The sequence below is a fragment of the Branchiostoma belcheri genome, unplaced genomic scaffold (assembly GCF_001625305.1).
Source record: "Branchiostoma belcheri isolate BF01 breed outbred unplaced genomic scaffold, Haploidv18h27 scaffold91, whole genome shotgun sequence".
In the NCBI taxonomy this organism is placed as follows: domain Eukaryota; kingdom Metazoa; phylum Chordata; class Leptocardii; order Amphioxiformes; family Branchiostomatidae; genus Branchiostoma; species Branchiostoma belcheri.
The window spans coordinates 228,395-256,056 of record NW_017804587.1 but is presented as its reverse complement, the minus strand read 5'-3'; the positions used below and the strand labels follow the sequence as shown (position 1 = coordinate 256,056).

Genomic DNA, 27,662 nt, shown 5'->3' with positions numbered 1-27,662 from the left:
GAAGCATATCTGAACTGGAAGGATGTCGAGAGGGAGGTCGTTGGCTGAACTTGCTTGAATGCTCTGATTGCCTCTTGCGTGGGAAGAGATGGGGGCCCGTAAGTCTAAGCCTAAGCCTGAGTAGGGAGGAGATTGGGTGGAGGAATTTTTGTGTTGAATGGCTATGTGCTGAACAGAGAAGCATGTGTGCTACATGAAGGTACTGCTGTTATTATCCTTCTATGCCAGGATTTGCGTGAGAATGAGAGTAGTGGATTATAATGTCCATTTATGTATTGTACATGTAATACTTGTATTTCAAGGTGCAGCTGTAACAGTTTCCACTAGGGGGAGCTTTGTACCTGTGCCATTGGAGGAATCAGATCAGACAGATCCTTATCATTGTTAACATATGATACTATACACAAAGAAGAGGTGTGTGCATACATGTAGAGATACTTAGTGCTGTCTGGCAAGTGGCAACCCTTACGTTGTAGTATGCTGCTTTGCTTTTTTGCATTAAACTGTGAGGTTGAAGAGTTACAGGTGGAAACTGTCGGGCAATGTAACCATGGATGATCAACAGTCTGACAGGGACGTCAAGGTGGTGAAAAACTAAGACCTTCTGAGACTGATCCCCCAGTTCTTAATACCTTCCCCCAACATTTTAAGGATATTTTACCAGCGTTTTTCATTTGACAGACTTGGGTTTGAAGTATACAATGTGTGTACTATAAATTAAGGATGACAATTATGAAAAGGCTTTATCCAAGACTACTTATAGACAGGTAAAAAATGCTGGTAGCTGGTGTGCCAAAAGTATCTGGTTAAAATTCCATCCTCCTACTCTGTGTGGTAAACTCAGGGTTCAGCAACCCGAAATCCAACGCCTGCCTCGTTACAGAACGCTTTTCTAGATATCCCAACTTCCAATTAAGCCATTAGCGAACCCCAACATGTTTACTTTTTTAGTTTCATCTTCCTGCTATTTTGAAACCTGAAGAGGCCAGGAGACAGACAAGTGACCTGCTGTAACATCATCAGGGCCTGCCAGTTTCCAGCAGGTCTCACTGGTGTTTGTTGTGTCTCATGGTGCTCAGACTTGGGGAATGTTTCTCTGATGGGTGTGCCAGTGTTATACACAGGGGTGTATGCGAGAAAGTGCAAAATGGAACGAAATGGAATGAAATGTCTACAAGAAAGGCTACCTCATTTACTCCCTACTACCAGGCTTTGGAACTGGCTGGAAGAGGTAGAAATTGGGCACATAGACAGATGATATGCCAGTGAAGTTGGTCCTCTAAGGAGTAAAGTTGAGTGGCAAACTGTACTCCTTTAGTGGATCAACTCCCCTGGAATGTTATGTTTAATTTATATGGCCAATGTCTACACCATCCAGCCACTTCTGAAGTCTGGTAGTGGCTATGTTTTTGGATAAATACAACTACAGATTCCATTAGTCACTGACAAAAAGTGGTGGATGCCACTTGAAATGTCTAACAGTTTTCAAAATCTATCCAGTTGCTTGAGTAACTGTGTTCTTGTGGAGCTCCATTTCTGTACATTTCGTTCCATTTTGCTCCATTTTGGACTTTCTGTACACCAGTGATTCAGCACCAGTGATGAGGGGTGGGATGGCAGGAGTCAGGAAAGAACAACTGACAATTGTTCACACTGACCCAAACAGTCACCTTACACATGTAGTTCCTGCTGCTTAAAGTTCACATTACCTGTGCCAAAACTCTGTGCCAAGTGTCTGCCTCAGTGCTTTACATCTAGCAGTCTTATATCTTGTGAAGTTAATCAGGTACGGAATACATTGTAACACATTTTATATGATTATGATATGACAGAACCTTAGACTACTGCCCATCGTATGGTAAAAGTGATTGAACAGAAGCTTGAATTTCCTTTCCTGATTTTTCTATGGCCATCCTGATAGATGAAGAAACTTTCCTAGAGCTTGAGAATGTCTCCATACAATGTATTTGTTGAATAAAATAAGCAGAGAAATAAGACAGGAAGTTTTACATGACATGGTCCAAAACAACAATATATCTTGAGTTTGCCTAATGGCAGCAGTGCAGATGTCTTAGCAGTGACCTTAACTGTGAGCTTGGTGGGGCTTACGTGATGAGAGACAGGCTGAGCCTTAAATCAGCAGAAGATCTACGCTCTGTCTGGTTCCTCCAATCTTTTCTTCCTGAGTGCAGCCAACTGGTTGGTAAGCAAAATCAAAAATAATTCTTGATTGACAACTTTTATCTATTCTTGTTATCTATTCTACTGGTAATGCTGTCTCCTTCCTTCCATCCCTGTCTGTATTCTACAACTCTTTCTTTAGATACTGTAGAAATTAGTGCTTACAATCTTCTTGGACAATACTTTTGTTAGGTCATGCCTCAGGTTTGCCTCTTAACTTAAGAGCAAAGTGCTTATTTATTCAAAGCTAGACAAAGTTCAATATCAAGTAATCTTAAACATACAAGATGTTTTGCAACTTCAACACAGCTGTTGGCACAAGTCAAGTCAAGTCATGACATTGTAGTATGGTGTGTACTCTACTGCTTCTGTATTTACTCAACAGTGAAGGGTTTCAGTCATTTGATGAGAAACAGTCAGGTTCAGACTTGTGCCCACCTTGTGGGATACCTCAGGGTTGGATGATGTTATCTTGAAGTTCAGTGTCAGAGGGAAGTGGCTGTTCTGAAACCACAGGAAGAAAAGGCTGTGGCACTCCAGAAGATAGGAGATTATCCAGTTTGCAGGAAGTACTAGTACATGTAAGTAGCTATATAGCATTTCTCGTTGACAAGTGTTTAGATATTGTGGTTTAAGTCTTCTTGGTGGAGTGAGTGCTTGTAGAGTTGTGGTTAGTGGGGTAGTTGTGGAGCTACACAGTGACTACAGATACACTTAGGCAGATGGCAGTGGGGTCTGGGAATACATTCAAGGTACATTTTTGTAGCAGGTGAAAGATACAGAATGACAATGGCCTGACTGGTTTTCTTGATGTTTCCTGCTTTAAAAAGGTTGCTATAATACTGTTTGGTGTGGTTTCAACGTTGAATAGTTGATATGATTATGTAAGGATTGTTTTTTTGGGAAAAGAAAAATTACTTCAGCTGACAAATACCACACAAAATGGATACTAACATTTAGAGTAAGGCTAGCCAGATTTATTTGAAAAGAAAGAATGTTCATGCCCTAAATAAATAGCTCGTGACAGTTTGCAGTTTGTCAAGTGTCCAACAACAAAATCCACACGAACTCAAAAGTCCTGACATTCTGCTAGTCTCAGGTTGTGGCCCATCAACTTTCCCAGCCCCTTGGCATGCTGTGTGTTTGTAGAAGACCACAACAGGGCAGGCTGCTGTTCCCCAAAGGTATTCTGTATATCCCAGGGCGCAGTAACTTCCCCTCCCCGCAGTTTGGGCTGACATTGACAAGCTGAGGCTTGTAGCCTGAGTGATGGACAGTTGGTACAAACATAGTCTCAGAAGAAATAAACTGTTTCTGAAGAAAACTGTTTTTTTCTTCTGGATAGTCAAAATCTATCCAGTTGCTTGAGTAACAGTTTTCTTGTGTTTCCTGGATCTCTAACCTTTGTCTACATGTATGTAAAGAGATTCTTTGAGTAAGGTTCAAGAAAGTGCAAAGGAATTACTTAAAGGTTTCTTTGTCTATTTGACTTTGGATTCTTGTTTCTTGCAGCGGAAATTAGAGAGATTCATACTGCTCAAAACCAAACATGTAATGTCAGTCTTTTATTTACTTTTAGAAACTTGGGACACGTTTTTCATAAAGGGTAAACAAACCTGTCCTTCATGACGCTAACTTTGTGCACATCATTTGTCCTATTACATTACAATTTCATATTTCTATGTGTTAAGTATTTTTGGGGTTGTTGCGTTGTTGAAAACAATTACTAAATATTTTATGTACCAAAGGTGGGAATACAGCATCCGAAGTTGGGTTGATTTTGATCGTATCAAGTACAAAGTTGACCTTTCAAACATTCTCCTGTGGCGCACTGGGATCCCAACTCAACCTTCTCTCACATGCCTCTGTATGTAGGAATTCTACCAAGGAAGGCTTGCTGTCTAGGTGATGAACTCTGTCTCCAAACTAACAAGAATCGGTACAATTTACATGCCGGGCACCTGTTATCAAAGTTTCCGGGCCCCATAAAGTTGGCATTGTTACAGATGAGGACTCCTGGCCTGGCTGTACTTTGTTACTCCTGACAGGACCAACAGGTGAGAGGGACAGGAATGCTTTCATCTGTAGGTTAGGAGACCAGGGGAAACACTTGTTGCAGCTCTCGAGAGATTTCTATAACCCAGAACAGGTGAACTTGGAGGAAGGATTGGCTGGACTAAGCTGTCAGGATTGGGATTCTTCATACCCTGTTTTTGACAGACAGTTGGTGATTGTTTGTATCTCCTTGTGCTATTCTAGCTGTTACTTATGACCTATGAGATTGTTGTACATTTGCAAATTGAAGGCATTCATGGGATAGTCATGCATGTGTCAAACAAAATTCAGCTTTCTTGTTATCCCAAATGCTGTCTTTGATCCTTGTCAATTAGTTTCATTCTGCTTCAAAGGATTGAAAAAAACTTCATTTCATGTTCATCGCCACAGAATACACTTTGGCTTGGCCTCACTGTACTAATAGACTATAGCTGAGTTCCCTAGAATCATTAGAAAGATTTGGAAGAAACTGTTCTGGCCTGTATCCAGATCCCTTCTTGGCATTCTCTTTTCTCCACCAAGCTGTCAAAATTGTAGGAGGACCTATGGCATATGTAACTGGCCCTAAGTCATTTTCTTCTGTTTGATAGTAATTAGGAAGCAGTAGCTGCCAACTTGGCAGTGCCAAGCCATCAGAAAACAGAAGCCGACAAAGTAAAGTTCACACAAACTAGGCCAACTCTGTGAGGTTACGGCTCAGTGTAAAAGTGTTGTCAATGGAAAATTCACAAGCAATTCATTTTGTAAAATATCATCCTCAAAAGCATTTTTCCAGATCATTACTTCCCATATTCTTGTGGGATGTGGATGAGAGTGATTTCCCCCAGGAAAAGAGGAGAAGGTGTTCCACTTAGAGCACAACTTTGTATGGCAAGACTTGGGCTCCAAGCCATGACTGGGGTAAAAAAAAAACTTTTACTGACTTCGCTGCCAATCTTGAGTCAGTGATGAGGAACAGGCTTAGAAATAATTTCCCTAAGGTAAAGATGAGGTAGGAACGTTCTCACACTAGTTGAGCAGCAGTGAAAATTGTAAAATGAGAGACAGACAAGCACTTGTCATCAAGTGTGCAAATTGAAAATGGCAGGGCTTACTAGCATACATGTTGTAATTTCATCATTAGTGGCCAATGTGAACTATATCATTCTTCTTTTGACTGTACATTTGTGTAGCAGAACGTTAACTGACATTTCTATTCAACGTTAGATCATTTGTTTTTCATTTGATATTGTCTGTGAGGCATGGTTATGGGTTACTCTATTCCGAATGTTAGAGAGAAGTCATCTTCTTTGTAGCCTCTATTCATAGACATACATGTAGACATAGACATTGAAAATTTGTAAGAAAAAAAACTTTTATTGAAAGACTGTTTTTATACTCCTACTGTCCTACTGTTGGGAATTAACATGGCATTTTCAGTACGGTTCAGTACAATCATTTTACACTAATTGCCTTTCTGTGAAATACCTATGGAGTAGAGTGGAAATCCCTTTTGACGCTCTGCATGTGGAAAAGTATTAAACTGGAAAGTGCAAGGGTTTGATGGCAAATCCTTCTCCCCTACTATTAGGTTTTAGTCTGGAGTCTGTGGGAGACAGGATTTCTGAGTTTCCCCAGTGAACAGGAGTGCAGACCTGCTGCAAGGCCAAACCAATTTGATTTGTTACTTCTCAGTCGTTTTCTCTAGATGAATTAGTTGATTAAAGATATTGTAGAAGTCATAGATCTAGAACCAAGCAGTTGTGTCAATGTGGCCCAACTGGTTAGTACAATGTAGGTATTTGACAGAGATCGACATTTAACAGTGGTTTAATAGTAACATTGTACTTAAACGTAAACACACACGCACCAAAGTGTTTTTATATACATGTATTGCACATGCAGACAACTACATGTACTTTCTGCTTCAGGAGTGTTTAAAGCAACCAAGACAAGATGATACGATCATGTTTGATATTTTCATTCTGTGAGAAGCTCCTGGGATAACTGAGGTCAAAATCTGTAAGTCAGCCATTAAGTTCTTAAGAACCAGGTTTACATTAGTTTATCTTCAAGGTGGATGGATAATCCTGGTATGAAGGTCATGCTCTGAATTCTGAAGGTGACTTTTACTCTGATATCTTCACCCTTAAAAGATTAAGTGCTAACCTTTCACCATTATTAAATATTGAATATCATTTAGATGTATGATATGACCTACTTGTATCAGCAGGATTTTAAAAAAAGAGAATGAGAATATCTTGTTCCATAGAATATCTTGTTCCATAGAATATCTTGTTCCATAGAATATCTTGTTCCATAGAATATCTTGTTCCATAGAACATCTTGTTCCATAGAATATCTTGTTCCATACATAGAATATCTTTTATACAGAATGGTTTCAGAAGATAAAAGCTCAAAGCCTGCATGTCAACATACATGAAAGTTCTAGAGAAGATGATTTATAAAGCAATATCCCAGGTAATAACACTCTGGTTATATTTGGGGCTGCAGAAGATCTTATAAATACCTATGAAGGTCAAACTGTCAAGGTGACTTTTGCTCAAGTTTCCATGCCACAAGAAGATTGAGGTCAACCTTTTTGCCATCACTCAATAGTTCCTCTCAACAGTTGTCAATATTTATGAGTCGGTTTTACTTGAGCATCTTTTAAACCAATCTTCAGTAAATAGACATAGTCAATTCTTGAAATGAACTTATTTCCTGTTACTTCGACCATGAGGAAAATACATGTACGTCCATTTTGCTTTTCCTGTCCTGGAGAGTTAGTTGCTTGATGTTTCCTGTCCAAGTCCCCCTTCCCAGCCCAATGCCCAGTGGACCAGCTACAGGCACACTCCTGATGCCCAATCCCTCCCACCGCGAGTCTGGGGGTCTTCCTGCAAAGTTAAAGGTCAGTTTGCCTTGATGTCTTCAGGGGAGGTTTTACCCAGCCTGGGAGGAAACGTCACACCCTGAAGTTTGGGATTTCTGCAGTGCTGATGTTGGTTTTGGCAGGAGAAGTGTTGCTGTTAGCCCCATGGTGAGGTCGGCTTCCTGGCTTCTCAGGAAAATATTGCTGGCATTTGAATCCCAGATCTCAACTTGAGCTGGAGTAGGAAATTTAAAGGTGTGTCTTGGACAACTGTTGGAAAGACCTTTCTATTGCAGTGTTGAAGGGTGCAACTACACAAGTGAGGTATGGTGTAATTGCTTTCAATTTTGACTGAATATAATGTTAGTCCTATAATGGAATTTTTTGTTTATGTATATCTAACATTTATAGATGGTTGGTGCAATATTTTTTTTCACTTCGACAGTATGAATAACCTACCGATAGTAATTGTCTAATCACTCATACACATGTACATGTACATGTATACTCACACATATACTATAGGATCAGATGCTATGCGCTACTGACTTGAAACCTCTGACAGTTTCAAAATCTATCCAGTTGCTCAAGTGACGGTTTTCTTGTGTATCTCACCACCTGCATGTCTAACCTTCATTGACAAGTAGCAGTCACTGTTCAAAAGAAGCACATTTTACCTGGATTTATCAGGCAAAATGAAGAGTAAGTCTCCATCCTGAATGTACTACCTTAAAAAGCTGAATGAAAGTAATATTGATTGCCTGAAGGGCAGGGTTGGAATTGGGTTGGATTTGCTGATGACAACTCCGTACAAATTGGGAGCAGGAAAATCGCAGCAGGGGAAAATGAAATGACGTCAAACTGTCGTACGTTGGATGGGTATAAAAAAGAAGCCAGCAGGAGAACATGAAACTCATTATAACTTGCTGATTCAGATTTAATGGGTGTAATATTTTCACAAAAGGAACCTACCGGTACTTGAAATAACTGTGCTTGAGTGAGACTTTGCATGCTTTGAGCCTTAATTTTCATTTCGTTTTCTTTTCAACATAGCATTAAAATGATGCCCTGTTTTCACCACTGAGTGAATTGTACATACTCTCACCCTTGTTAATCTCTGATATGCCAGGTTTCTGTATCATGTAAATCAAGCGATGTACATGTAACAATGCTTCAGGCTATGGCAGCTGCTTATATATGACTGTATCATGTGTCTAACTCCAGGCGATTCTAAAAACTATTCAATGAAAAGAGCACTAATGTTACAACTTATATCATGTCTGATAAAAGCAAGTTCCACTCCACTGAAACTGTAAGTCTTTGAGTCATTCCTGTTCTGTTCTGGCATTTCCTGACCGCTGCATGGATATATGAGCTTTTTACTTTCGGCAAAAAAGAAGGTTATGATTTTGGAAGTGTTTGATCGTCCGACAGGATGAAAAGGACTATGATGATGATGTATGTATGTACATGTATGTATGTGGTTTAGTAGGATAAACCACATACAAGGAGCTTTCGATGGATTGTCATGAAAGTTGGTATGTGGTTAGATCCTTACCTATTGAAGAAACAATCAGATTTTTCACCCCCTGGCAACTTTCCTTGCTACTGCAGCAGAACTTTAGGTTTTGATATGTTGTGATCTGGTTTTTCCATTTGATACACGGTAACACCATGCATTGCCTAGACGTTTTTCTTTTTTAACACTTCTCTATAGTTAGTAGTGGCTCTCTCTAGGTTGGCCTGGATGTTGGATGTCAGGGGTGACCCTGGTTAGCAGACCTCCCTGGGATACAATTACACCACTTGTGGTGCGGCCCAGTGCCCCCCTCACCGAGGCCAAAGGTCACCAGAGATGAATGCCTCTTCTCCCACCTGTTCATCATCCTGACACCTCCACCTTCCTGCCTCATCCGTCAAACCGGCTGGCTGTAAAAAGGGTCGTGTGTCTTGCTAGTGTAACTCCAGACGCCAATTTTATTTGATTTGCTGCATTGATCCATTCTTCTTGCCCTACTTGAATCCGTGTGAGATGGTAGCCTGGTTACCTGGCTATTTGCAGTGAGGATGTAGGACTCGGAAGCTATGATAGGTTTGGTAACCAGGCTAGTGAGATTTAGCACTGACAACTTGTGCAAGCTTGAACTTCAGAGAAAATCTACATGACTTTAAACCTTAACACACCAAAGTCGGCACATCGGTAGAACATACTGCATCTGCACAAAACCCAGATTTTCACAGTTTTTGTTGAATGTTTGATCAATGTTGTATCAGAATTTTACCTGTTACAGACGATGTCTTTTCTGATGTAACATTTAAAAATATAGACGGGATGTCATCCTTAATACAACCTTAAATGAAACGGTCTGCTGAAGCGTAATGCACATTACAGGTTTCGCATAGGCGCAGTACTTTCTACCTACATGCTACTGAAGTATCTGTCCAGCTACTGTTTCTCTATTGGTTACAGGGTTAAGCAGTAGGATAGGGTAAAGGTTATATCTTGATAAATTACATCTACATTTGTAGGTGAGCTGGAACATGTTGGCCTTTGACATTTTCAAATGCCAGCTTTATTTCCTGGCTGTGTCCAGACAGGCTATGGGCAAAAGACCTTACTTACTAGTAACCAAAGTGACCTGTGCTCAAGGTGTGAGAAAGTCTATCATGATTAACAACTATGGGGTTCATTGAGAAAGTTGCATACAACAGAATACAAAGTCAGAAAATGAAGACCCTGGAATTAGATCAAAACCAGGTACAAATTTGTCACTTAAGAACATCCACAGCATGGAGAAAATCATTACTGTTAGTGTAGTGTACATGGGAGTGGAAGGCCGTTCAGCACCAAGGAGAGATCCAGATATGATGGGTAGTACTATTTTGAAAACCAGTTCCTTGCTAAAGATCTTGTCTATAATTAAAATGGAGGGGGGGGGGGAAAGTAGTCATAGAGTGTTCTCAAGTTTTGATAGAAGCTATTTTAGCTTCCCAAGAAGTAACGTTAGCTCAATACTGTTCCTTTCTTCCTGTATTCATCACAGAAAATGAGTTGAGATTGGCTATTACTGAGAAGGTCACATGCTGTAACCTTTGTTTATCCCAGATGACTGCATTGGCCTAGTCTGGTCTAAATAGGGGCTTGGGTGTGTCAAATGTCGTGTGCCTCTACTTCTGGTGCTGTGGTGGTGCAGGCAAACCTGTCCAAGCATAGCCTGGGTACCATCCAGATTTTCGCTCTGCAACGCTCGATTTTTTTTAGCGTTGCAGTGGCCACCTCATCAAGCTTGCCATCTGGCCACAACAACTTTTAGTTTGGTTACCAGACCTATTGTAGCTCCCAAGTCTTCATCCTCTCTTGGTAGCCAGGCTACAGGCAAAAACTTTAACCTGGTCCTTAAATGTTTTAATTCGTAGGTCCAAGAAGGCCACCTGTAGAAGAAGACCACTTTATTTTGGTCCCCTGGGTGACTGTTGGCAGGTTTGACTGTATTAGAATTTGTAATTAATAATGAAATACCTTAAGAGTTTGATGCCTTTTATTATCAACATTTTTACAGAAGAGCTGGTTGTTCCTAAATTGTAACTTCCAGTTAAACATGTAATGATTTTGATGTGCATTCCTTGCAGCACTGACAGATTGGTTCTGCTCCTATCTCTCCCAGGCACATGGAAAGTCTTGTGTTATAGCATCATTAGTTTTACTGCTGACTTGACGAGCATCCCAAACCACAGGGGACAGATCCTGATAATCCTTTTTGGGTGATTTACGGTATTGATGGAACCGTTCTAAAGGGAACAATGTTTGATTGCACATACGCTTAGTTTTTGTTAAAAAGTGTGGCGAAAGGATATTTGCTTTCATATTCTCACTTTAGGAGATGGAGAATTGTTTAAAATGTTGGTGTAAATCACAGCCGGAATATCATCCTTAAATACATAAACCTTAAAATATACATTCTGCACTTGTCCATAGTTCTTAACAAAAACTAAGCGTATGTGCAATCACACGTTGTTCCCTTTAGAACGGTTCCATCAATTCACATTACGTTACGGATTTCGTGCAGGGCACAGCACGTTCTGCCGACATGCTCCCCATAGGGAAGTTTACCTTATGTTCCCTTGATTCTTACTAACAGGAAGGGAGTATCATCCTCAAGTTCTGTCTCGCATGGCTTTGGATTCACTTGATAGGATTACACTGTTACCATGTAAATCACGTTATGTGAATCAAATTCAAATGTCAGCAAAGTATACAGGCCCCTTAAGCAGAAGGCATGGTGGCAAAACTTCAGAAATTTCCCAATTTGCTGTTTGAATTCTAGTATTGCTCGCTAAAGAAAATAGATGTTGCTTTCGTGTGGTTATTTCAGCTTTATCCCTTGCACACAACAGTCTGAGTTACCTTATTCTATTACCATTGGTGAGATGATCACTTATGACTGTATTTCTATTTTGGTGATTGTAAAGGGATTGCTATGTGGAAGTGATGAATAACTGAAAATCATTCCAAGGAAGACAGGAACTTCCTTGAGGCTTTCTTGCAAAGTGCAGATCACAACCCTAGAAATCTACTACAAAGATGACAAGAGGCAGTTAAAATGTATGAGAAGAAAAGTTGGCATGACAGAGGGATTTGGCTCAGCTTAGCTTTGTGTCAGGTAGAGTTTTTCCTGTTGTCCAATTCTAATACCAGTTTTGACACTAGAGACAGTTATGGATGGTGTATATGTCACTGGAAGGTATTTCAGCACCAAGGACAGTGCAATGTCTATGCCTGTGTGTTGGATCTCTGTATTACTTTATGTCAAAATGGATAACACTTTTGTATTTGTCTGGAAAGTAAAAATTACCTTTTACCTGCAGCCCTCTTTTAGGAATTTAGGAAGTATGGATCATACTACAAAGTACGAACTGTTTAGAAACTATTGCCACATACATGATCTATACATATATACATGTAAACCTAGTACATGGACCAGTGTAGGTTTTGTACAGGTACAGTGTAGACATCAGAAATACCTGGACAGCTCCAATTTTACCTTCACTAACCTGCATATACCCAGTACATGGACCAGTGCAGGTTAGGTGCAGGTAGACATCAGAAATACCTGCACAGCTCCAATATTTCCTGCACTAACCTGCATATACCCAGTACATGCATATACATGGAGTACATGGACCAGTGCAGGTAGGCATCAGAAATATATGCACAGCTCGAATGTATTTCCAGCCCTGTTATCTGCTGTGACTAAAGGTTTCCCCCTTCCTGTGATAGATAAAACACATCAGCACACATTTTTCATATAGCTCCCTCCCCTCCCCGCAATATTTGAGCGGTATCCTGTTTCTCTCCCAGGAAAATTGCAGCTAAATTGTAGCCCAGGGTTGGATTGCATACCTACAAATCTTTCCAACCACAGAGAGAAAACCGTAGGGATTTATTCTGCCCCACTGCTCATGTTTATACATTTGGGATTAAGTTATCATCTACATTTGTATGCTGACTTTGAATGGCAATTATTGTAGGTATGGCCTACATTGTTGTATGTTCAAAATATTGCTGTTACAGCAATAAAATTTTATTTTCAGCTGCAATATCTGTCTGAATTTCACTGAATTTATCCAAGATTTGTTTCAAGTTGTTATAAAATTTACCACTTTGGACACATATTTCATGTTTTTAAGATACCCCAATGCAAAGGATAACATGATCAGGATTCCTAGTGTCTAGATGTCAGTGGTGAAACAGACTTAACTTCTGACGTGGTCCCCGCTCTTGGAACAGTAAAAGGTATTGCCATTTATGGTCTGAGGTTAGCCACTGAATTCCTAATCAGTAGGAGATCATATAGCTAAAGCCATCACTTACCACCAGGCCCTTTATTTCTAATGGCCTGTAATGTTTAAACATAAAGGCATAAAGGATATGGTTTACAGCCATTCCTATACTGTGCCAGGTATAATATTATATGTACATGAGTTTTCTGAAATTTTTTTTCTGCAGAATGTGTTTTAAATATATTTCTTATATGTTTTTTATATATGTTCGAAAAGATTTTTGTGTTGTGCCACCCTGAAATTGTGTTAAAAAAGGCATCCAACTCAATTTCAGGGAGGCACAACAAAAATATTTTAGATGAAGGAATCTCGCTGATAGTGACATTTATGGCCATTTCTTAGCACATTTTGTCAGAAAAAAAAGACCAGAAAGCATCCAGTTTTTACTGCAGCAGCCTTGAAATCGCTTTAGATGCTGTCCCCAGGATATACGACAAAGATTGTTACGAAACATTCACTTCTTTTTGTAGAATTTGAGTAGCCGTAAAGACATAGAGACTGTCACAGTGACCTGAGAATGAATGATGTATGTATTGTAAAATCAGTGATGTGTTGTTGCCCCTGGTTTTTCCCTCTGCAGCATCCCCTGTACTTGTATTATCTACATTTGTACCTTCAGGCGAGGCTCAGAAATCCTGCAAAATCTCAGGCATCAATCCAGTTGTCTGTCCTGTCCTCATGGTCATATTTCAACACTTGTAGTCAGATTCATCCTCCCAGTCTGTCATGTGACAATGATAATTCAACATCGATACATTTTTTTTCATACAGTCAGGTTCATCCTTCCAGCTGGTCATGTGACATTGATAATTCAACATCGATACATTTTGATAGAAGTCAAGTTCGAACAGTCAGGTTCATTCTGACTCCCAGTTGGTCATATGACATTTATAATTCAATTATCAATATTTTTTTATAGAAGTCAATTTCAAACAGTAAGGTTTATCCTCCCAGTTGGTCATATGACATCGATATATTTTGAATGAAGTCAAGTTCAAGCAACCCTTTCAAATATTTAAAGTAGACAGAATGTCTATTGAACTTGAAGTTAGCCATAAGGGAAATGAGTATACAGTAGTCTGTTAAGTAGTAGGTATGAAACTGTTTTGCTCACTTTGTGTAAACTGTATCTATTTGATTTGATTTGATTGATTTGATTGATTTGAATTGTAACAGGTTCTATTTCTTCGTTCATTTATTTTTTCACAAAATGGCTGGACGCAGCATATACATATTACATTCAGTCAGGAAACAAAAGTAGACAACATATAAAATCCAATATGTCGAAAAAAAATCATTGTCCATATTTAAATGTTGTACATGTCATTCATTCCATTATGTGCCAGTCTACAGGATGTTTTTCCATGGCCTAGTATCAGTCTGTACAACGTTTGGTGTCCCCTGACGGCTAATCTATTTAAATGTGGAAATGTAGACAATAATCTGGTGGTGTCCCTGGGATGTTAGCGGTCTCCTGAGGTCCCTGCTGTCAACTGTACATCCAATTTGGTGTCAGGGTGTTCCCTTGGCGATATGCAAATTAATCAAATTGATACCATATTAGATACGCTCCATAGGCAAACATTCTAGTAGGGAAAACAGAGTTTGATTCAGACTTAAAGAACCGGTAGACAATATGTAGATGTTACTGCAAATATTGATAAAGAAAGGTTTGAGAGTGTGAATTGTAGATGCAGCTATAGGCATGCATGTGACTCAATTTGCAAAAATGAGATGTGCCGTATTTACTGAGCAATTCATCATTTTCAAGGTTAATGATATGTCATTACCGGAATGTTGTCAAACATGGAATAAGGTTGAACCATCTTGACTTTGGGGGGGGGGGGGTTAGGGCATTTTTTTCATTGCTGTCCATGATGGTGTTTTTTTTTTGTTTGTTATACAATTTCAAATATTGGCACTGAAATTAGTAAAACAATACACACATGGTATGAGTAGACTTAGCAAGTGTTGTTTTGACTGTTAGCAGATGAAATTTTGTAGTATTTATCGGAAGGTGTGTACACGAAAATCAGTAAATTTTAACTGCCTTAGTCTCAGTCTGTCATCCTTTTTCATCCCCAATTTGCATGTAAAACTTTCACATCTTGCAGTCGAGTACTAGTAAGGTTATGCACAGGACAGGTGACTGTTCCATGTTTTATGTTTTATGTTCTATCTGAAGATGGAAAACATACGACTCCATAAACCAAGGCTGTAGCTCATACTTTACTGCTCCATATTTTATGATCGGAATTTTGATCTTGTCTGTTTTATCTGCAAGTGGTAACAGGTGTCTTCTCCAGTATACAGTATTGTATATACATGATGATGGATTTGAACATGGGTAGTGCTAGAAGTCAGGTATTTTTATCTGACAAGAGGCAAACATTTTCTAATATTTGATTGGAATTTTTCTCAGAAATCTTGCATATGATAGGACAAAAATAAAGAATTACATGTATTTTATCAAATTTATCTGGTTGGATCCACAGCAAATAGCAGGGCTCTTTGGACATGAAAATTTTTTTATATATGTTATATCAAATGTTAGGTTATTGAAAATCTTTATGAAACTTAACCTAAACTATAGGTTTATGGAGGAAAGAATTTGAATGCTCACCTCACTATACATGTAACTGGGACTGGATGTGGGTTTGATTACCATATCATACAGCCCAGCGATCTGCATTTTGTACTTCCTTGAAAATTGAGTGGCCAGTACCGGTAATCTGGCAAACAAATAATCTAGGCTACGTTACCAAATACATGACCCACTCTCTAGTCAGTTACAGCTTGTACCTTCATTACCTGGTATGTATGGGAAAACACTGGGGTGTTTGATACGGATAGCCTGATGATCAGAGGGCCCACCCCTGTTGTACAATGGCACGGCCCGTGTTTGGTATGCAGCGGCAGTACCTGTGCACTGGGTTTTACAGCAGGGTCTCCTCGCGTGAGCTCCGGCCCAGCGTACACCAGAGGTGAGTCACTTTAGCCGTTTCCTGCTCTCTTCCGCTGGAAATATGGTACTTAAAACAGGTGATCTGTTGGATCGTATTTTGTAGCCCATCTGAGATGAGAGTGGATGGACCCTCTTGGGTCTTGATGGCTTTTGTATATGCTCTTTTTGCTGTGGGTTGGGACCCTACATTCAACTGTAGCTTGTATACTGCCTTGTGTAGAATAATTTTCCCACATAGAAAAGTGCTGCGTCTATCATATGCTAAGTAGTCACTACCGGATGATATGTAATGAGATAACTGTACAGAAACAGGTGCATTTCTGCGTGTGTACCACCTGCATGCATGTGCGATATAAATTTTTCTGTAAGCATTCAGCGGGTGAAGGTAGAGGCTTGGGGTAGGGCTAGACGATGTTTTATTTACCGGAGAAGCTATGAAAATGCCAGTAGGCTGGGCAACTGCCCTTGACGAAGTCCTCCTGATGCTGCTGGCTGTTGTTAAGGCCACACCAATTTAATTTCTTGGTTAACGGATTTTTCTAGAAAAATAATGGAACGGGTGGGGGGAAAAATAAAATAAAAACAGGCCTAGGCATCCTATTATGGTGCCAAATGGTACGATAGGAGCCATGAAGTCAAACACACCAGGCAGGTTCAAAATTTAAACAATGAATTTTGAACTTAATGATACCACTGCATTGAAAGATGGAATAACTGTAACAACTAGGAAGAAAAGGACTGTTTTCAACTGTTCAGGGCAAAATATGAGCATTTTGCAGTTGATTCTGAATTTTTTTTTTGGCAAATCAGAAAAAAATGAACAAGTGAATCTGTTGACCAAGAAATTAAATTGGTGTGGCCTAATAGCGTATTCTGCCTGCTGCAGCAGAAAGGTGATGAACGTGCTCATTAAGTGTGATGAATTCGCAGGCTTCAAGCTGTCCCTGGTCATTCCTTACCTGTCATTTATTTTCTGCGATAGAATCTGTTATATTTTTTTTAACCATTGGTGAAAATATATACCACAGTTTTATTCCTACAGTTGCATTTTCTGTAGGCTTTATATGTGTAAATTAAAAACTGAAATTCCAATATTACAATCATAAAATATAGCTGTCTTTAAGCAAAAATAAATTCATGCACTGTCAAGTCTGCTTTAGAAAATATAATGTAGTTTCTATGGACCGCAACCACATTGTATTAGGTGACTTTCATTGCATTAAGATGATATTATCTAGATCATATTCTTCAATACCGGTACTAGTTTATCTCAAATTGTACCACTCAAAAGTCAAGTATCCTTTTTCCAGCCTGATATTTAAAAGTGACATAATCATACTGGGATCGTAATGATCTGTTTTGACCACAGAACGTGCGCTGTATTTACAGACCTGTGAACTGTGGCCGTGTCCAGCCGTGAAATTGGTCATCGTATGGCCTGGACTGTCATGCCTCTGATTTTATTGACTCATTATTTCTAAATGAGACTTCAGTTTGTATTTTTATGTTAGTAATAGGGTCTCATAAGGAAGCAGAATGAAGTATTTATCCTTTTGATTGACTACAAAATGTACATTTTGGTTGGAGCACGCCAGTTACATTCCTTGCGAATTGCTTGTGGGATTTTAATTTTTTTATGGCCTGTGTTGTCTAGAAAACAAATTCACCTGGATGTCTAACCTTCATCAGTGAAATTCACCTGTTTAATCAAATTGATTAATTCAGAAGATACATGTAACCTCTCTGAAGAACAAAAGAGACAGTTACATTTTAGAAATTTAGAGGTTTGGTAACCCGTGAGGCTATGCAGAGAAATGAATATATATGTATAAATATATCCAATTCCTCTAACAATAGCAAAACAATTACTAGTTGTGTGGAATAAAGTTCTACATTTTCAAAAAAAAAATTGCAAATTGCAAAAAAAAAGACCTGAATGAAAAAAATCTGTACCAATGTTTTACCCAGTGAACCCCTCCCGTTCTGACTCCGTGTGGTGCTTGAACCCGCGCCAGGCCGTTTATTAGAATTTTAAAGCCCACAGACAATGTTACCTGACAGTGGTAAAACACACAGTTCCCCATAAACGTCGCTTTCTTCCTCCAAAGATGGCTATAAAAGACAAATGTTGTAAAAACGGATGATTCGGTTGCCTTTTATGGTCTGCAACATGTTATTAACGTGGCCTCTTTTCGCATTTGGATGCAGCGTGCTCCGGGGCGTGTTGCGCAGACTGCCGTATTGATTAATTATCACATGCCAATCACGGCGCTGCAGATGCACGGCAGGGAATTTAAATTCAGGCTTGCTGGAGGATGGAGGGAGTTTTTTTCTTTTACATATCTGACTGGGCATTTATTGGTTAAATAGTAAGTTAGAGACATCACTGTAAGTTAACAACTTAACTACCATGCTAGTTCTCATCGGCCTCCTTCCGTCTGAGTAGACGATGGGCTTATAAGGTTTAACAGGTGCACAGAATGTAAATTCAGGCTTGCTGGAGGATGGAGGTTTTTTTTCTGTACATATCTGACTGGCATTCATTGGTTAAATGGTAAGGGACATCACTATAAGTTAACAACTTAACTACCATCCTAGTTCTAGGTCTGGCTTATATACAACATGTATAAGGTTTAACAGGTGCACAGTTCTAAGGGAATTTAAATTCAGGCTTGATAGAGGATGGAGGGATTTTTCTTTTACATATCTGACATTTATTGGTTAAACAGTAAGGGACATCGTTGTAAGTTAACAACTTAACTACTGTTCTAGTTCTGACTTATAAAATTAACCAGATGCGCAGGAGGGAATTCAGGCTTGCTGGAGGATGGAGGGACTTTTTTTCTTTTTTACATATCTGACTGGCGTTATTGGTTAAACAGTAAGGGACATAACTGTAAGTTAACAAGTTAACTACATTTGTACCATCCTAGCTCTGACTTATAAGGTTTAACAGATGCACAGGATCCGGAGGGAATTTAAATTCAGGCTTGCTGGAGAATGGAGTTTTTTTTTTTACATATCTGACTGGCATTCATTGGTTTAACGGTAAGGGACATCACTGTAAGTTAACAACTTTAAACTTAACTACCATCCTAATTCTCTGACTTATATATAAGGTTTAACAGGTGCACAGTTCTAAGGGAATTTAAATTCAGGCTTGATAGAGGATGGAGGGATTTTATTTTACATATCTGACATTTATTGGTTAAACAGTAAGGGACATCACTGTAAGTTAACAACTTAACTACCATTGTACCATCCTAATTCTAGCTCTGACTTACATGTATAATAAATAATAAGGTTTAACAGATGCACAAGAGGGAATTTAAATTCAGGCTTGCTGGAGGATGGATGGAGTTTTTTGTTACATATCTGACTGGCATTTATTGGTTTAACGGTTAGGGACATCACTGTACATGTAAGTTAACTAACATTGTAGCATCCTAAGTCTAGCTCTGACTTATAGTAACTAATAAGGTTTAACAGATGCACAGAAGGGAATTTAAGTTCAGCCTTGCTAGAGGATGGAGGGGTTTTTTTTTACATATCTGATCTGGGCATTTATTGGTTAAACGGGAAGGGACATCACTGTAAGTTAATAACTTAACTACCGTCCTAGTTCTTGCTCTGACTTTAACAGGTTTATACGGTTTAACAGGTGCGCAGGAGGGAATTTAAATTCAGGCTTGCTGGAGGATAGAGGTTTTTTTCACATATCAGACTGGGCATTTATTGGTTAAACGGTCCTTAAGGGACATCACTGTAAGTTAACAACTACCATCCTAGTCCTGTAGGTTTAACTCGCATTAAGTTATTGATATTAGTTTCACATAAGGCCATATTGGCAGGGTAAACCATATTTTGTACGACACAAGGATTTGATATTCATTCATTCATTGCACTGAAACATACATGTTGACAAGGGCAAGGATCGATGGAGCCACAGTCAAAAGAAAAGATGGAGTTAGCCTGTGTCCAAATCATGTAGAATAGTCATATTTCAATGGCAAATGCATTACTGTGGACTTTATCTTTAATGCAATCTTTTTACTTTCATGAAAAATTGTTACTTCTACTTAAAAGAGCTTATCAATTGAGTAAGGGCTATTCCAGAGAAGTTAACAGTAATGGTAAGGTGGCCTACTTTTCCCCAATACTGGCCTATCAAATACACCTTCAATAGTGATCATATTACTTTTCCATATGTTGGGATATATTCAGACCCCAATATCTGTATCTGTATCTGTATAGCCGGTATAACCACCTTTCGGCGTAACACACCAGCTTCGCAGGCACGCGGCGCAGCGGCAGCTGTGAAATGTCTCAAAACATTAAGGATACCCAATGGATGATGATGTATGTATGTGTAATGCTTCCCAACCATGAAGCTCGGGTATTATGTTTCCCTTAACTTTAATATTAAGTCCAGACCAATTTAATGAATTGGTTCTTACATATACCAGCCACATTTTTTGCTGATATGCCAGAAAAAAATTGGATTCTGTATAAAAACCTTTAAACTTCATTGTTTGAATTACAAACCACTCTGGTACAATGTATGTTGACTTCATACATGTAGCTCCTGTTGTAGCATTTGGGGCTATCACACACTTATCAATATCATACACCTACTACCTAAGGCTGTTTTTTCTTTGTCGCTTCATATTTCTTCTTTGTCGCTTCATATTTCTTCTGAACAAATCCAAGAACCAATGAATTAAATTGTTGTGGCCTAACGTTTAATGACATTCTCAGTCCTGGTGCTTACTTGTTCTAACTGGCCTGATTTTGTTCAGATGAGAAGACAAAATTTTCCCAACAGGTTAGGAAAAAGGTCACCTGTTAACGTTGTTGGTCATTGAGGCTGGATATGAAGTCTTGTGGTGGGAGTATTCCTGGGTGACTAGGTCACCATGCAGGATAGAAATTAGGTAGTTTGATGTCAAAATCTTTGAAAAATGACAAGGAGAATTAAGTACGGATTCATGGAGAGCCTTTGTTGATAGGTTTGGATCTGGTTTTAAGTATGATAATTCTAATCTATAGCAACGACATAGACCAGATTTATGTTTTCCTATATTAAAAGTACGGTATCTAAAATACCTGTCAGATATAACAATTCTAGGAGCTGTGGTGTGGAGAGTGGTACAGTAGGAAGAGCATTAGACTGTATAGCTATATATATAGGTAGGGTAACGTTACATGTACTGGTATTTCTCTCACACATTTGTTTTTAGAGCGCTCAATGCCTAGAAGTGATCTCTGACCTTGCTCTAACCAAACTCGTTGAAACAAAAAGAAAATCACAGCATACAATCATATACATGTAGCTTTCAGAGCAGTTTCTGGTCAGCACTTTTAACATTATCATTTCTGACTGATTACGTTTTGTTTCCTGATCACTACCATTTTCTTCTGATCGGTCATCATTCTGTAATCAGCAAAAACAGCAACATCAAAATGCCAAAGGGAGAATACATGGAGAATCTGTCTGTGTCCCTGGGGGCCTTATCTGGAGAGAATTAATAAGGCCCTTCATCAGTCCAGAATCACCTGTCAAGGACTCTGCATGCTAAACTGCCCATTTGTGGTGAGGCCTTAATGATAATGTTGCACATTAGATCTTGTTCAGAAACCAACCAGCCATTTGGTCTTCTTTCCTGCATGGATCAATCAGGGATGCTACAGATGGAGAAAGAAAAATTGGCATGTGCAAAATCCAAGCGTATTCAGTCTTGGAACACACTCATTTCAGAATCTATCAATTGATTTACTATAATCATATACCTCTAACTTTGCTCACAGTCACTTTGCCCTGGTCATGTTGCATTAATGTCTCCAGAGGAATGAGGAGGCTAACATGTGCTGAATATCATATGAGCTAGGATTTGGTGATGTTCTCCACTAGTGAAAACACAGCTTATCAATTCAATTTTTATTGTATAAGGCCATGTTGATTTGATTATATGGATGACATCCGCGCGCGCATGAATTTTCGGCCGTTTCCAAAAAAAAAAAAGTTTTCAACCATACTGTAAATCGTACAAAACAGTTGCAAAATGAGCAAAAATATACCATAAGTTACAAAAAAAAATATTAAAAACTATACCAATGTCGTAGAAGGCCAAAATCAAACGAAAAAAGACGAAATTGTAAAGAAATGAACTTCAAGACTAGATTATTCGCCAAACCATATTCTGTGCCATTTGCTCAACCCTCATGACCACGTAGATTTCATAATGAAAAGAACTTTTTTTTTTTTTGCAAAGCTTTTTTTTTATTCGCACGCGCGCATCAGTTTTGGGGCTCCCGGAGGATGTCATCCATATAATCAAATCAACATGGCCTAATCGAACTGGTAGAAGTACATGTACAAGATACATTCTATATCTGAATTATGTTGATTTTTACAAAGACTATTACTGTACACATACATGCGTGTGACTACTGGTCACATTTGGACTCAAAAGGTCTCCCGTGCTCTATGCAGAGCATAGGCTTTGGTGCCCATGTCCATATCTGTAGCGCTTGGGCGACACACAGTTGTGCAAGGCACTACAGTAGGTAGCCTGACTAAATCGCGCTCCTGGCGGCCGCCGCCCTAGGTTGCCGCCCCCCAAAAGTAGGGGGCTAGTCCGCTGGTAGTTTTTTTTTACCTTCCCACACTCTTTCTCATAAGTGCTGAGTGCTAAGCAGAGAAAGAAGTGTGTACCATTTTTAAAGTCTCTGGCACTCAAATTAGACTCAGATTTGATTTGATTTGTATTGAAAGGTTGGCATGGCCTAAATCTGGTCAGATTGTTCCCAAACTTCAGCCAACCCTGGGTTGATGTGTGAGAGGGGCCTTAACTTACTGTAGGCCAGGTGAATGATGCAGGCTGGGGGCTAATCAGGCCCCAGGTGGCCATGGGAGTTTCCACTGACCCAGTCTGATGGGGGCACTTAACACTGCCCTCTCATTGGGCACCTGGCCTCGGCTTACCACACACAAATCAATCACAAGGGGTCAACCGGATTGCCGTAAATTGCTACTTATTTTTTCCTCCAAGCTCACCTCAAATTTGGTTTGCTTCTTCCAGCAGAGGATCTCGATTGACCCATAAACTTCCAGTTACATCAAACATGCATTGGAAATGATGGGCCAATATTGAAACCAATTCAGTCCTGGTAGAGAGTAAGTCTCTGCAATTTTTACAAGCAATATGTTTCCTTGGAACATTTGAACATTGGATTTATTGCATTGGACTTTTCTATACTCTGGTCTGAGAAATCATGATGAGATATCACATAATTACACAAACTATGGTGAAATTGCATTGACAGAGTGCTTGAATGGAGCAAATGATAAGTATCAATTTTCTTCAATTCTGAAGAAACAGGTCAACGACTACTGAGTTGACAGCTCCAGCTGTTGAACTTGCAGAATACAAATGATGCTTATCTCTTACTTCATACTCTATACACTCCTGTACATGTCGGTCTATAGAAAGATAAAGAATGGACCACCCTGTCATGAACCCTTTTGCCAAACTCCCTTGGTGCTTGAGGTGTGGCTGTCCTCAAACACTGGACCTCTGCTTTATGTCCCATCTAAGAGGATGTCACTAACCAAAGTGTATGGTTCTCATTCTGACCTGAGGCGAGGGAGGAAATAGGTGTAAAGTGTCTTTCTCAAGGGCACGATAGTGGGGGATTCGAACCTATAAGCTTCTTCAACAGCTCCAACCACAAGACCACAATGTAGAACTTGAGTGTCTGGCTGTGAACTGTGGTGACTCCCGAGTGAGGCACCTTCTAAAAAATTACTCTTATTGCCACTCAAGCTTTTCAGTGTTAAAAGCAGAACTAAATCTTAGCCGCAGTGACTAAACAAATCTATGTACTATGGAAGTTCTGCAGACATCTAGCCTGCCTGTGAACTTTGGTGACTCCTGAGTGAGCCACCTTCTCAAAAATTACTCTTACCGGTAATAAGTCTTGTTGCCACTTACACTGTAAGCTGTTCAGTGTTTGAAGCAGAACCAATTCTACATGTATGTATGGACGTTCTGCAGACATCTTGCCTGCCTGTGACCTGTGATGACCCTTCAGTGAGGCACCTGTGCTGCCTAAGGGAGATGTAGAGTTGTTGGGACAGGGCAAGTATCGACCAGAGTCTTGATGTAACCAGCTGTGAGGAAGGGTTCAATGAGACACAACAGTCGTCATCTGTCTCTGTCACTGGGTCCTTACATGTTGGAGTCTGAGGAGGGATGTTCAGGGATGTGATCTTTTCTTTCTGGTATAAGGAAGTCATAAATCATAGTTGTATGCTGATGACGTGCGTAATACGCGGGAATTGATAGAGAAACTCAAAGAAAACAAGACAGACAGAGACATGAGAGAGGGGGACAGACAGAGGCAGAGACAGAGAGACAAGGGGATAGACAGAGGGATAGACAGAGGGATAGACAGAGGTGAGACTGACAGTGAGAAAAAAGGAGATAGACAGAGACATGCAGACAGATAGACAGAAACCACCTTCAAGCATACCACACGACAGTGTGCAGTGATTACAAGCTAGATATGGCCGGCAAGATATCGCAAACTCTACACACGAGAACTCATGAGACTGCAGCAGTCTTGGTCACATATGCGAGCAGTTCCGCAGACTTGTCTGGAAAAAGGCTAACGGCCCGATACTAGTTTGGCATCCAGGGTAGTATTAGATTAGCCTTATGAAAATGTAGTTGAAATGTACTTACTTAAGTTAGTAGATGCCATACTTTGTACACTGTACAACTGTTGCACAATAAAGTTATATACATGTATATTATGTATACACACAAGACAAACTGTCTGGAAGGTGAAAGAAGCAAATAGTACTGTAGTGAAACTTTGGGCCAAATATATGAAGAGTCTATAAACACTCATCACCTCTGTACATGATATGAGCTGGAAAATATCGGCAACCCCAACTATTGGTTACACAGACGATGATCACGAAACGTCCAATCTCATATTCAATAAAAGTAATAAAGCCATCATTTATACCTTGATGCCAGCAGCTAGACTTTTATAGAAAACAAATCAAGAATGGAACAGTGATTTAGTAGCTATACCACCACAACTTTTGATTCAGCATAGGAAAGGGCCTTTAAAACTGTCAAATTGGACTGGACTGTTTTAATGTGTCTTGAGACTGCAGCTGCCTGGCTGTGCCACATGCCTGCTCCAATAGGTTTTACCGCATCCAAGTTTTTTGAGCAGTTGCACCTACCCTTTGTTTTGTGTTGTCTTTAATGTCTATGATCATCTTACTGATCATCCTGCCATGCCAATTATTGGCAAGACTTTTAACTGCCCATTGCACAGACATGCCTCTACTGAGGCTTTTTCGAAAGGTGTGTTGGGTTCTTAAATATGTGTGGGGTGTGGCTCTCCCCAAACACGGGACCCCCATTTTACATCCTATTCGAGGGACGTCCCTAACTGAGGCTAGGTACACATTTTCACCTGAGTGAAGTGAGGAAAATTGTGTCAATTAAAAAGCAAGTGCACAACATCGGGGCATGTAGGTGGAATCAACATCACACGACGCCACACCTTCTTGTATTTACAATCCTGCCTGCAGTCTCATGCAGTGTTCGTGCGTTGATATGTCTGTTTGTTTCTGGCAACTGGTGAGAGGAAGATTGGGTAATTATGTAGCAGTCACCCACATGCTGTGTAGGGCAGGGTGGGAGTTACATATTGTCAGATCTGAGCATGTCTTTCTCATCAATCCCACGTATACAGTGGTGTGATGTTAGCTGATATGTTGCCGATATTCCTTACTACAGCAGTGGAGGTGATGTCCTTCTTTTGATTGTTCTTTGAAGTCATCGTTTCCCACCTTTTTATAGGAGGCACTAGTGGCTTTCCATTATGTGTGTCACTCAGTGGCACTTGGGATAGGACTTGCTGTCACTTGTCATATCGTAGAGGTAAAAGGATTGTTTAGGACTGATAGATAAACTATATATAGATTGTTCGGTACTTCTTATGATTGACTTTACCAGTGAGAAGAATTGCAATTTCTTAAGCCTTGAATTGATATCCACAGTTCTGCTGCAAACATACTGTGCAAGAATCAGTTTGAAACAACCAAATATACTTCTTGTCATTTTTGTATACATACAATGCAAATTTTACAAAAGGGTCTGAATCGAAAATGTATACAATTGCAGTCAAATTCCGTTGATCATGAATATGGCAAAATAGTGTCAGAAGTTCTTTTGCCCATGATCCACCTGTATGGGTAGCAACGGATGAATGTTCCGTCCCTCAGATAACCTTGACAGTTGGGTGTGGCAGAGAAATTTCCTGCTGCAAATTGAATTGCTTGCTGAACCTAGCAAGGTCATTACTGTATGATGCCTTCTCTTTAGAGTATGGGTGAAGTGACGTCCTTGCAACAGCAGATAACCTACAGTTTCTGGGGCAAACAGATACATTATGTATCAATAGTGTGACGATTTTGTATGCTGCCTGTTGTATCTTAGCATCAGCTTGACTTCTTTCGGGCATTGATTTTGCTGATTCAATCTCCTCTTTGTAAAAGCTTAATAGGTAGTCATAATGGGTTGAAAAGGATGTCTGACTTCTAAATTTCTTCTAATGTGTGAACCTAGTAGTAATACAATGTAAATTGCCATATTTTATTGTTTGGGTCTTCATTCCCATTATACTTTTCTGTTTGTGTAAGATCCAATAAAAGGTCAAATCTAATAAAGTTATGATCCTCCTCCTTTTATTAATTTTTCCATCTCATATTTTCTGGTTGATTAATCCGTTCAAAAAAGCTGAACGAATTCATATGCGAGGTGCTTGCATGCTCTTTGCTCTCCCGTGAGCTGTGAAATTTGGTGGCGCCCTGGAGAGAAAGCACATTCTGTAGTTGGTGACTCGACATGCATACATACAGACCTGTACTTTTGATCTAAGGCCAGATGAATTCAAGTTCTTGGTTCTAAGATTCTTTGAGAAAAAAATTTGAAGTGTAAGGGTGAAAAGAGGCCTAGGCATCCTACAAATACAATGCTCAAAATACTATGAAGTCAACACACCAAGTTGGCTTTTAATTCAATGGATTTTAAAACTTTTAATCAAACTACTGCATTGATAGGTGGAAAAGCTGTAACAAGTTGGAAGACATGGACATGGACATGGACAACTGTTAAGGCCAAAATTTGAATATTTTGGCCCTAAGCCCTGGAGATGATTCGCAATCAGAATTTTTTTTTGCAAACCAAAAAATAAAGATGCAGGCAAATCCAATAACCAATTGCTTAAATTGGTGTCACCCAACTGTGATGAAAGCTTATGGATTGTTATGAAAAGTTAAATTTCATTTCCCAAGTCTGGAATTTGATGTGATTTTACGGAAGGTCTGCAGGAATTGTGAACATGTACCTTGAGTAATGAAATTAGGTATGAAGGTTACAGGACTTACATGTGCCAAATTCAATTTTCGGGGCTGAAAAGTGATAGAAAAGCAAGGAAAATTGAATTACCCAGTTTAGAAATGCCACTACATGTCATTAGCAGTAGCTGAAGGTCATGAAAATACACAGTTAATTGTCTCTTAATGTTGTAGGAGACTTTACAAAATGTTCTTCCCTTTAACCATGTAACAGTGCAAAAGCTGGTACTACTTGTACATGTATATTATAGTTGAATGCTTCTAGCATAGTAATTGCGGTTTCAGAATACTGTGTAATACTAAGCAGAGGGTATTTCCTG

General features: G+C 39.5%; 1 protein-coding gene across 1 annotated transcript in view; it reads left to right on the top strand.

Annotated features, from left to right (window-relative positions):
- The first annotated feature begins 15,866 nt into the window (after positions 1 to 15,866).
- Positions 15,867 to 27,662, top strand: part of LOC109488078 (protein eva-1 homolog A-like) — a 48,469-nt gene continuing 36,673 nt past the window's right edge. The window contains exon 1 of the mRNA XM_019792230.1: positions 15,867 to 15,915. The gene's annotated coding sequence lies outside the window, so the exon portion shown is untranslated. The remainder of the gene's footprint in view (positions 15,916 to 27,662) is intronic.